Below are 12,500 nucleotides of genomic sequence, written 5' to 3' on the forward strand. Positions count from 1 at the left end.
AAGATAGGAGAAGAGGAGGAATGAAGTGATCTAGGGGGAGGAGAAAAAAAAAGAAGAGCAGTAGGATAAAGTAAATTATATAAAGAGGAAGGGTATAGAAAGAAGAGCAGATTGGATAAAGTAAGATAAGAAAGAGGAAAAGGTCTCAGTGATAAGTCTAGTGAAGAAATAGGAATATGGAAAGGGAGGAGTTAAGTAGGATGGTTACAGGTACATATAGGGTTGTTATGGAGGTACAAAATAAGGTCATGTTTGAAGTTAGGAAGAGAGGTATGACTTCTAATATGAAGTGGAAGATTATTCCAAATAAGGGAGATGGAGTGTTTATAAAGTATTTTACCTATGTTAATATTGGGTTTATAGACTTGTAGAAAGAGTTTATCAGAGCTGCGCAGGGATCGGGGAGGGGTGTACCAGGAGATCAGGTTGGACAGAGATGGACAGTCAGAGAGAGAATTAAGAATTCAGAAAGCTTGGATCAACTGACATTTGGTCAGAAGGTGTGGGAATTCGAGCCAATGTAGTTTTTTGAGAGCAGAACAGTGATGGATTTATAGGGGCTGCTGGTAACAAATCTAGCAATTTTGTTATAAGTTTGGTCATGTTTTGCCAGCAGGTTATATTGTAAATTGGAAAATAGAGGGGAGCCATAGAGGAGGGCGGGGAGGAGATAGGATTGGGCTAGTAGTAGTTTAGAGTTGGAGGTCAGGAATTTGCTGTTTCTATATAACATGCCCAGTTTTTGGTGTGTTTTTTTTATAGAATGAAGTATGTGGAGGTCTAGTTTGAGCTGGTCGTCAATGATGAAATTATGACACCAAGGAGTTTAGTGTTTAAATCTGGTGATATGATGGTGCCATTTAGTGAGGATATGAGAAAGGTGGATTTGTGACAGGCTAGAGCTTTAGGTAGGAATAGTAAGAGCTTAGTTTTTGAGGGGTTCAGGATAAGTTGATTGTTGGAGAACCACTTCTCAACAGAGTGAAATGAAGACTGGGTGATATGATGGAGGTTACTGATAGAGTCAGAAATGGAAATCAGAGTTGAATCATCTGCATACTGTATGATAGGGGAGAGATTGCTGGCAGTGTGTAGGCCATTGGTGAAGTGGTTGAAAAGGAGGGGGCCAAGAATTGAACCTTGAGGAACACCCGTTTTAACTGGCAGAAAGGGTGAGAGGGAATTTTGCCATTTAACTGCTTGTAAGTGACTGGACAGGTAACTAGAGAACCAATTTAGAGTGGGGATAGAAATTTTCAGCTGCAAAAGTTTTTGAAGTAGAAGCTTGTGAGAAACAGTGTCAAAAGCTTTTGACAGATCCATAAAAAGGCAAGACACAAGTTTATTACTGTTTCTGGCCTCAGCTACTGCATGAGGGAAGAATAAAAGTGCTGTGTTAGTACTGTGTTTGGGCCTAAAACCATGCTGGGTATTGGTTAAAAGATTGATTTGAGTAAGGTAGGAAAGGAGTTGAGAATGAATACACTTTTCTAGAATTTTGTAGAGGGGAAAAATAATAGCAATGGGATGGAAGTTAGATGGTTCTGTGGAGTTTCCACCCTTATGTAGTGGGATACTATATTATTCCTTCCAAATAGAGGGAAAATAGATTCTAGGATTGAGCAGTTTATTAGAATGGAGGCAGGAAGGGCCACAGAGTTAGCAGCGATTCTCAGGAATTGGGAAGGTAGGTTATCAGCTGCGGGGGCACAAGATTTGAGTTTACTAAGGAGAGTTTTAATATAACTAACAGATACAGGTTTGAGCAAGAAGGGGTCAGAGAGGTTAGAGGAGTCAGACTGGGGGTATGGAGAAAAAGTGGGTGTGGTAATAGAAGTGATACTACTGGAAGTGGAATTAGAGGTGGGGTTGGGAATATCAGAGTTGTTAGCTACAAGTTTAGAAATAGTATCAATAAAGTAGTGATTAAAATGAATGGCGGTATCTGAGGGAGATTGATTGGGAAAAGGATTAGGGATTGTGTGTGTGCCAAGGTTGAGAAGAGTTTTTATGGATGACCAGAACTTCTGGGGGTTAGTAGGTTTCAGAATTTCAGAGTTGTAATGTTAAAAATAAGAGATGGAAAAATAAACAAAAGGTAAAGTGCAAAGGCTTCAAACACTGTACCCTTACCTCAGAAAACTTCAGCATTAACTCACTAAGCTAACTGACAAGCTCACCCAGCAAGGTTTTCGACATATACTAATGTTATTAAATGACTGCAACAGTTCATGAGTTACAAGGGAGAAGAACAGAGAATGTTATGCATACCTCTCAACCTTGCAGTGCAACAAAATTACAGACAGCAAAAATTAATGGTAGGACAAAGATAAACAACTGGAGATGGATTTTACATTTTCCTTTTTACAAACTTAGAAGTCACTAATATAACATCTATTGTACTACCATGCATTAACTGAAGAATATGAAATTATGAATAATGTCTAGCATTCATGACTAGGTGTAATCATTCATTGTTTACCAAGGCAGGGTAGGGAAACAAACACATCAGGGACATTATGACAACACAGGAAAAGATATGAGGTATGTTGTAATAATGTGTGCATGTGTTTGTGTGTGCTCATCACTGTATGCGCGCATTGTGTGCAGAGAGTGACTTGAAATGGTGCCTGTCCTCACATGATGCATCGGCTAGCATTGTTAACTACCACAGGAAAGTGCTTTTCTGCACTCACTGTAGTTAACAGCGATTCAGAGACAGAAAAATTGTCCAATAATGAAGTCTTTTCATTGTGGAGGATGTGCCTGTATATGTTGATATCTATTGTAAAAACAGGACATTTTTACTGAAGCCTGTAATGTGACCATGCTGGGGGTTCTTTCTGAATCTCTGGGTATTTGTAAACATAAACAATTATAAATGTATTAAAAGTTGGAAAAGAGAAATGTTTGACTATGAATCCCATGTGAAAATTATAGTTACAGAAAATGTGTACACTGTTTTGTGTTATACTGTTAATGTTAATTCTGGGAGTAACTGTAGTTTGTATGATTTAGTCCAGTTAAAACAAAACAAAATATGCAAAAAGTATGCATCAGGTTCTAAAATAAATCACCCATTTAAGCTAAAAGGCCGTGGCATAGAGGGTTTTCTCTTTTTAATTTAAAGTTCTGAAGTTGGCAGTGTTCTTCCTAAGATGTGCTGATTTGCTTCTCTTTTCAATAAAGATTCTGCTGTAAAAAAGTGGGTAGGGAAGGAAGAATTACCAAGAAAGTATGTGGATGTTTGAATTCATTGTCACACCTGCATGGCTAGCTATCTGCAATATATAGGCCACCTGGCAGGCAGGACTAACAGGAACAGAATTCAAAGGCAGAATTAGGCACATACCCACATGCATTCAGTGTCTGTGGGATGTTAAATTGATGAAGCTGAGTTCAATACCTTATCCATCTTAATGGTGCACCTCCAGCTTCAAAGAAGTATAAGGGAAGGATTTGGAATCCTGAGAGAGTGGTATTTGAGTTAAAGTATATTAAAGGACAGCATATATTGTCAGTGACAACACTGTTACACCTCTGAAGAATGGGCCAGAATAGCATGAATACCAACAGCACAGTAGCCCGTATATGTTTGTTCCACATGAAAACCTCTGGTAGCACCAGAAGAAAGTGGGCATGGTGAAATAAAGGTGGACAGCACAGCATACCGTGTATCCTTCAGGTAACAGGTGAGCTATATATTGGGTAGAGCCTATGACAGGGTTCAGAGTGCAGCATATTGTATAACCTACATGTTCAAAGTGCTTGAGCTCTGGTCGGACCATGTATGAAAATATTTTGTTAATTAAATGTAAACACACACACGCACACCTCATAGATATGTGCGTGTGTGTGTGTGTGTGTGTGTGTGTGTGTGTGTGTGTGTGTGTGTGTGTGTGTGTGTGTGTGTGTGTGTGTGTGTATGTATATGTGTTATGTGTCCATGTGTTTATCAACTGTAATGTTAGGGAAGAGGTCCAAGCAAAAAATTATGTTTGAACTTCACTAGTTCACAGGAAGAAGTATCACAGTCTGTAACATTTTTGTCCTTTACATACCTCATTACTCCATTTTTGTCCTTTACATACATCATTACTCATATATATATATATATATATATATATATATATATATATATATATATACTTGGCCTTATTGCTTCTCATTACTTTAATTATGTAATGACTGACATTTATTGTTCAGTTGCATTACAAATATCTTTGGGGTTATACTGCAGGAAAATGGCTCATACTTGCAAATTCATTGTTCTTCATTTGTGTCTGTGTGTGTATGTGTGTAGGTGGTGCATAATCATTACCTCAGTGATGCCCCCAGCTGTAGTAGCTGACTTATCATCAAACCACATTGACGTGTGTGCTGCTAATGAAACTCTGTGATTACAGTGGAATGACATTTATGATGACAGCTGCTGTAGGCAGCATAGCTGTCTCTACGTTAAATTACTACTGCCATTCAAGCTGAGATGCTTAGTTGCAAAGATACCCACTAGCCCATTTGGACTTAACAATATATTGCTTCTCTAGCCCTGCTACAATTGCACACAGCCTTTTCCCATTTTTCCCCTGTGCAGTATATTCCAAATATATGTGGAAGAGGAAGCCTGAGAACATCCAGGTTGTAGTACTCATACAGTCATTAATTGCTCAGTAAATTATGAAATTATTAATGATAGGAAAGTAAACAATCACTGAAATATCCATTACAGAACTGCAATATTTCTGTGGAGAGTCTCCTGGGAGAGCTGCCCAAAGATTTTTCAGTTACTTAACCTGAAATTTGATTAGGTAGCCACAACTATGCCTGGATATCATAATGCTCTTAACTACCAGAATGTCCATTGACAGAAAAAAAGTGTGAAAAAGTAATATTAAATATCACAGGAAATATTTATTAAAATAAGGTATTGTACAATCACTGCATATATTCTTGAAATGAAAGACATGTTAAGTTCAGTTGAGGATAACCCCTTATTTACTGCAGTAAGGTTTTAATAATTTGTAGACGCTGCACTGGAGAATACGCATAATGCATTTTTGTCTGTTTTATAATAGTATTTATTTTGCTAATAGCAAAAAGGGAGTAGGCAGTAGATTCTTAGGATTTGCATAGTATATTGTATCAGGCTGGGAAAGTGCACTGTCTCAGTACTGTGCCAGGTAAATGCTCACTCAGACACTGTGGTACTAATTTTAGGAATATTTGAAGGAACAAGCATGATGAAAAATATGTTATCAGATGACACCATTTTAATTCTGAAATCTCTGTCATTATTATGGGTTGCTAGCAAGAGTGCTACATCTGTAAAATGAATAAGGAAACAGTGAACATATATAGATAGACAGACAGACATATAGACAGAGAGATAGATAGATAGATAGATAGATAGATAGATAGATAGATAGATAGACAGATAGATAGATAGATAGATAGATAGATAGATAGATAGATAGATAGATAGACAGATAGATAGACAGATAGATATATAGATAGATAGATAGATAGATAGATAGATAGATAGATAGATAGATAGATAGATAGATAGATAGATAGATAGATAGATAGATATTCAGCTGAGGTAGGAGCTTGATGAGATGCAAAAAAGATATTAGTTATTCTTAGCTTCTAGATAGCAGATAACCTAAATTATTTTACCATTTACTCAATGAACTTTGATTAATGGTCTGTTGACATAAGGTGATAAATATTTTTGACTGTCTGGCTTATATTTCATGATTAGGATTAAGTGAACAGTTTTAACATAGTCATTTGTATTACAGTGTATCCACTCAATATGATTTGTGGTTCTCCTTTTAGGACACCATTCATTTTATCTTGGGGTTGCTGTTTTGGAGGCATAATATCTATTTCTGGAACATGTACAAAGACATGCATTTTATATATATATATATATATATATATATATATATATATATATATATATATATATATACAAATAGGCCTACTTCAGAAAACTGAAAAACAAAAAGACTGAAACCCAAAATACTGCCACTTCTCCACTGTTGTGTGATGTTGGAGTTGGTATATATAATTAGCAGGGGTGTGGGGGCACAGCCCCCCACATGTAGGGTGCAGGTTCCCTATTACCAGATCACAGATGCTGTTTGTCTAATGTGTCATGATTGAACCAAAAACAGTGAAAAGGCAAAATAGCGAGGCAGTTTTTCAGCTAATTCTTTCCCTGGGAAAGAATTCGCTTGGCCGCTTTCGTTAGTTTGGCATTTTTGGCACTGTAGTGCAATCCAGGAGTTGGTATATTTAAGTAAGGGGGTGTGGGGGGCTATTATGTAATGTTTTAAAGTTTTTTTTTTGTTTTTTTAAGCTTTCACTTACACGGGGTCGATTATTTATCGTTCACTTTTGTAAGCGTGCTATAAGATAATATAGACCCGGCATGCAGGGGGGGTTTGCCCCTGCCTAAAAAATGTATTTTGAGTTTTCAGTATTTTGGGATTCAGTCTTTTTGTTTTTCAGTTTTCTGAAGAAGACTCATATCTATCTATCTATCTATCTATCTATCTATCTATCTATCTATATATATATATCTATATATATATATATATATCTATATATATATATATATATATATATATGTATATATATATATATATATATATATATATATATATATATATATATATATATATATATATATATATATATATATATATATATATATATATATATATATATATATATAAATATGTATATGGTTTCTTTCTCCTGGTCCCAGTATTAAAAATTCTTTCAAAAATTATACCATCAAAAGTCAGTTCCCCTTTTAGGACATTATTCATTTTGTCTTGAGCTTGCTGTTTGGGAAATATAATATCTATAACCACTTCTGAATGTAGCCTTTGAAAACTGCTATGCCAGCCCTGTAACATTCTTAGTGTATTAAATATCATATTTTGCAAAATGCTCATTTAGATCTTTAAAGCAATTCAAGCACAGACAGAGCTTTAGGAAGGAAGAGAATATGCCATTGATAATCTGTGGCTTTTTGTCTTTGTCAGTCGTATGACTTCTGTGACTTTCAGTAACAAAGACCAGACCTCCAAAATTCAGGCAATTGATGCTAAACTTGATATAAGTGTAGTGGAATAAGAGAGTGATTCAGTATAAAAGCAGGTAATATCATTTATTCTTGTCACTATAAGAGAGTATTATTAATAATGAAAAAGAATCATACACTGTATGGATTTTGGGGATGAAAGAAATGCATTAAAACTGTAGTAACACAAGGAAATGGTTCTTTTATATTAAAACACTTTAACAAATTAAATATACATTTTGGATACCTTGGAACTACAGCTTTTAATTTCTTAATGAAATCACAGATGGAGTTTGACGTTACATTTAAAAAAAGATCAACAGATGTTAAAGAATATGCAATGGGAATTTACCAACTACATAAACAGAACAGCCACATTACATTACACAGAAAATTTACAGGTATAACATTTAAAAAAAAATAAAATATAGGCATGAGAGAGAAAGAGAACTTCAGTCTAGTTTATAAAGCAAGAAAAAATATACCTGGGGCAATGTCTTTAGCTTAAAATAAAAAAAACATTAGAAATGGCACAGTTGGAGTAATACAAACTTTTTTTCAAAGAATAGGAATTCCACCAGCTGGTTTTCAAAAGTGGTTGTTAATTGATGGAATAAATTAACAACACACTTTAAAAGGCATTTAATAAATCTTTGAATAGCCATTTCAATAAGTCCTGTTATCAGTACTGACAAGCAAACAGGGCCTTTGGCCCATGCCTGTTGGTTGCTGTACTGTATATTAGAGAAAATTGTATCTGTATCCATTTACATGCCTGTCTAGTAAAAATCTGACAAGCGACAGAAGACAAACCATTTTAAGGTGATTTACTATGTTCAAATAATCAATATAAACTGTATTACTAAGATCTTTTTTATTTTGAAAATTATATACTGTTTTGTGTATTTAGATAAATGATTTGCATTTATGAATATGTATTTTAACACACCTTGTCTAGCAAGCAACATTACATCTGGGATTCAAAGAATTTCTCTCTGTCTCTAATATTTACTCAATATGGGTTGACCTATTAACATGATGGAGAGAATTCATTTTCAGAAACATGGTAAAATTGCACAGAGAAACACCTCATTACCATGTCTCTGAATTAAAAACTATGCTGTCAGTCCTAGCACCCCATGCATGACACTAACAAAGATATCCCCTACTGTAAGCAGACAGACAGACACACACACACACACACACACACACGCACGCACGCACGCACACGCACACACACACACACACACACACAGACACACACACACACACACACATACACAAACACAAATATATCCAGAATTCGCTCTCCAATCTACCTCATTTGTGTAACCACCCAATTTGAAACACACAGATACACATGCATGGTATCTCAAATGCACACACACACAGATACACACACACTTGCAGACACACACACACACACACACACACACACACACACACACACACACACACACACACACACACACACACACACACACACTCAGACACACACTCAGACACACACTCTGACATGACCCTCAAACCCACAGGTTTGATGCACTTACCTGCACTTTAAGGGCACTGATAAAATTGAATAGGTGACACTAACATTTGATGGAGTTCACTTTTTCCTGTTAGAGTAATATTTACTCTGCCAAGTGATTTAGAGAATGAATCAGGAAATCAGAACTGCTGATTTAGAAAAGAAAATTTGAGCCACAGACATTTCTGGGGATGTAAACATAGCTAATTAGGACTAACAACTCTCTAATCCTGCATCAGATTGTGGCTTTACCTGATATATCAGTCTCTGTGGTTCGGCCCCTGTGACTGAAAAACCTCTAGGATATTCTGGCCTAAGAACTAGAAAGGCTTACTACAATGCAGCAACTTACAAAGCCTTTTTAAATTTTAGTTTATTTTTGCAGAATTCTAAACAAAACAAACTAAAAATCCTATATGAAGTGTTCATGTTATTTTATCTAGTCTGTCCTACAGGACCTGGGTCCTGCACACCTCAGTGAACTTTTAGTTCCTTCCAGCTTCCATTCTACCTCAATGGAGACTTATGGGTCTCTCATTTTTTTTTTTTTTTTGAGTTATCACTCTTCAAGTATTCTCAAACAGGATCCGCAGTTCTGGAATCTCATGTCACAGGGCTTACAGAGTCCGCAGCTCTGGTAAATTTAAAAGGTACTCCACCTCACAACTGAGGTGTCAGAATGTGAATACAGTTTTTAAGTGACCTCTATGCCTTTTTTATTTTTATTTCATTTTAGCTCTATTGTTTTAGTTTGCTGTTTACTTGTATCTCAAATTGCACTTGCTCAGTCTAGTACACAGTTAACTTTGATTTGATTTACCTGTCTGACTAATGTTTAGTACATTCAATCAAATGGTTATGCTATTTCACATTACTTTTATTTTAGTTCCTCATAGTGCAGTGGAGTGCAGTGATTATGCTCCAAAATCAGAGAAAAAGATAAACTTCTTGAGTGCTTCCTTAGCATGATATCCAGTTTTAACAGTACTTAGGCGTGCTTAGCAAGACCTTATCAAGGACACCCTAAGTAGTGTTAAGACTGTATCTCACTCTAGGGACTAACAATGGATAGCACCAGCTACCAAAGAACAGCAGCAGGAGGTAGAGCAACTTTTAAATGCTGCTAGAACTTCACTTTGTCACACCTACATACAGAAAGTGTGGTAGAATAAACTGTCCAACAGCCATTCAAAGCTGTTTCAACCAGTGACAGAAGAGCACTTAGTTTCTTCCTGTTATATGAGTCTGTACCTGTCTAAAGTCCCTTAGCTACAAGGCCATTTCTGCCTTGTCGATGCCTACTCTCTTTACAAGGAGGGCCAGGCCAGTAATACCACAGGCGAGTTTATAAAAACCCATCCATTTGCCTTGAGCTTTAGTCTTGAGGTAATTTTTTTTGGTATCCATTTCTCAAATACATAATAACCTGATTATACTCTAAGACCCAATCATAATATACATATGTTGAACCCTGAATCCAAAAATTAGAAAGGCCATAGAGACAAAAGATTCAGTAAACACTGCAAGAAAGATTCAGTCATGCTAGACATTTTGTTTAAAGGACAAATTGGAGGAGAAATAAATACCCAGATCTTGATCTGTGATCACTTCCTGAAGTTGAGTGAAGGTAAATAAATAGCATGCCTTTAATCGTGTTTGAAAAATGCATTATTTTGCATTTGTCCTTACTAAATGTGAGGCCAGTGTCAAGGATTCAGTTATACAGACTGGAAAGGTAAATATTAACCTGCTCAAAATCAGATTTGTTTTGAGTTATAAACCTGATGTTTCAGTCATCTGCATGTTTAAATATCCAAAATGTATCAGTCTTTGTTATGGTAGGAAATACTGTATTATTATATACCAGTACTTGTCTTATTCATTAACTCAGACATCTTTCAAATGTTTTACCCAATAAAGAAATTAATCTTATCCGACTCTAATTTTTTATCATGTCTCTCTATGCATTTTTATAAACAGGGATGACACATGAGAGTTTCCAAGAATTAGATACACATCCTTTAATTAACAGTTTATTAAATATTATAAAGAAAACAGGTGATGAACGTTCCTTCTTTCTGACTATCAAATAATTAAGAATTAAATCAGGTCCCATAGAAGCAGATTTTACGATTTTGTTTAATGCACAAGAAATGAATGATTCAGAAACTGAAGAACATACAACAAACCAAAACAGAAACAGACAAAAAACATTTATCTGAATCATGATTTGATTAAACGTTTAAACCAATATCGATTAAATTAATTTGAAATAATATTCTCATCAATGATATGAGATATTATTGAATATCTTCTTGGATACTACTTGCAAAATTAACAGAATGTATTCTAAAAATACTACTAGTGGGTCTTACATCCCAAAGTAACATTATAATGAATTATTTATTTTAAACTGTGATGTGCCGTAAAAACTATAGATGATATGAGCCAAAATTCCACCATAATAGCTGCAAACAAATGCAATCTGTGGGTTATGCTGCTCAATGCTAGAAGTCTAAATCTCACCTTTTGGCCCCAGAACTTGGACCAAAGCTCCAAAGGTGGTGGTGTTTCCATATTTATAAAGGATGTGCACACCTCCAGACTGGTAGCCTAACATAACGCATCAGAGATACTTCAGGTGCAGCTAAAATTGGGTAAGACGGAGATTCAGGTTGTAGCCTGCTATACATCCCCAACTGTGTCCCAAGACTCGCACTCCATGTTCCTAAGCACCCTGGAGAATATTAGGGTCCAACCTAACACTCTCTTACTAGGCGACTTCAACTACCCCTCAATTAACTGGGTAAACTACTCATGTACCAATACACTTGCCCAACCTTTCCTGGAGTTCATTAATTCCAATGTCCTGGACCAGCTTGTTCTTACCCACACTAGAGGTAGCAACATCCTTGACCTGGTCATTACTATCATGGGCGACCATTGCTCTACACCAATAGTCAGCTCCTCCCTGGTTAGATCCAACCACAAACTAATCACCTTGGAAATCCACATCCCTCCCACGCCACCCCACCCCCCACAAAGGTAACCACCATGAAAAACTTCTCCCAAGCTAACTTTAGGCTCCTAAAAACAGTGATGGCTAATTTCACAGCACCCATGCAAATGGCAAATAGTTGTGTGACCGCAGAGTCATGCACCAATGCACTGTACAGACATGTACACAAATGCATGGATCTCGCCATACCCAACAGAACCAAGATGCTCTCCTCCAAAAAAAGGAAGCCAATCTTGTGGTCCCCTGACATAAACAAACTCTACAACAGAAGGAGGAAATTGATGCGGAATAAGGTGAAGTCCCAAGACTGGAAAAACTCCCTTATCTGCCTCAACAAAAAATTGAGATCCCTCATCAAATCCTCTAAAGCTAGCTATGAAAAGAGAATTGCAGCAGATAGTAAGACAACCACAAGGCCTTCTATAGTTATGTAAAGACTCACCATTGCAATACCCAGATTTGCTCTGAGCTACTGCACAATGGTACCTGCTATGCCAAGCCGACAGATATTGCCAGTATACTGGCTGACAGATTCAGTGCCAACTTTACCCCTCTCTCCCCACCAAAGGACCAGTCACAATACCAGTAGATTACCAGGCACCCAGTATTACTGCTGCACAGGTTAAAACAGCACTGTCCAAGGCCAAGAATACAGCTTCTATGGGACCTGACAATATACCTGGTTGTGTTCTACATGAATTACAGAGTGAACTGGCACCTCTCCTGTGTGCCCTGTTCAATCACAGCCTCACCTCAGACTTTGTCATTACCAAATGGGGCATTTCTGTAGTCATCCCACTCCACAAAGAAAGAGTGACTACAGACCCTGGAAACTATCTCCCCATTAGCCTGATGAG

The 12,500-nt window shown here is 36.6% G+C and overlaps 1 protein-coding gene across 1 annotated transcript in view; it reads left to right on the forward strand.

The window, feature by feature from the left end:
• BFSP1 (beaded filament structural protein 1) overlaps positions 1–12,500 on the forward strand; it is a 569,852-nt gene that overhangs the window by 104,538 nt on the left and 452,814 nt on the right. The window lies entirely within an intron of this gene.

The sequence above is a fragment of the Protopterus annectens genome, chromosome 1.part2 (genome assembly GCF_019279795.1).
Source record: "Protopterus annectens isolate FY-2018-M chromosome 1.part2, PAN1.0, whole genome shotgun sequence".
Lineage (NCBI taxonomy): Eukaryota > Metazoa > Chordata > Ceratodontiformes > Protopteridae > Protopterus > Protopterus annectens.